Source organism: Procambarus clarkii, chromosome 5, assembly GCF_040958095.1.
Source record: "Procambarus clarkii isolate CNS0578487 chromosome 5, FALCON_Pclarkii_2.0, whole genome shotgun sequence".
NCBI lineage: Eukaryota > Metazoa > Arthropoda > Malacostraca > Decapoda > Cambaridae > Procambarus > Procambarus clarkii.
This window is the reverse complement of record NC_091154.1, coordinates 55,159,552-55,160,396: the sequence shown is the minus strand read 5'-3', so window position 1 is coordinate 55,160,396 and position 845 is coordinate 55,159,552.

Here is an 845-nt window from a genome sequence, read left to right as displayed (position 1 = left end):
AAACGTACCCAAGAACACACCCTACTCCACTCCCTCCACGCCGGCTTGTCATCAACCAGCCAACTACCCTTCCCAGCCCAACCTGTCCTCTTAAAAAGAACGTCAACATTTGCCGTTTGACTCTACGGCTGTTTTTGGACGTTATTTTGTGTCAAACTACGTCTATTATCGCTTCCATGGGCTATCTCTTGTTATACAATGAAATACCACACTCTTATTTTTCTATAACTCACTGACTATGCTCTGATATTTGTTCTTCAAGTAAAAATATATCTATTTTTGCCTTAATTAGGCCATAATCCAGAAAATTCCAGCCTATCGATCTTTATATTTAGGAAAACATCTAATAAATTTGGAAATGAAATTTTCGTTCGCCGACAGTTGCCTGTTACTATTTAACCTTCTATGCTTTAATGTCGCTGGTCATTGTGACTTTCCCAGGATTTATATAGGTTTTGTAGTAGCATTTATTCAGACTACAGTAATTTAACTAATGGGAAACCTCTATAGTTGTCGTAAATTAATAATAATCATATTTCAAGTAATAAATTAGCAAACATATGCAACATTTTATGTTACGACTTTTCGGGTAGGCCGTTCTGTTTGTTTACAACCTCAATGGTTCAAAATACACAATACTTTTCATATATAAGTGACTAAGTATGCTGTAATATATGGTCCTCAATGAAAATTATCGTTTTTTTTTGTTAATTTGTCCATAATGAATAAGATTCCTTACTGTTGATCTTTATATTAAGAAAAACATCTAAACAAATTGGTATTGTGTTTTCGTTCAGATAAAGTTTCCAGTTACTATTTCCTAGTTATCAATTAATGTAGGTGGT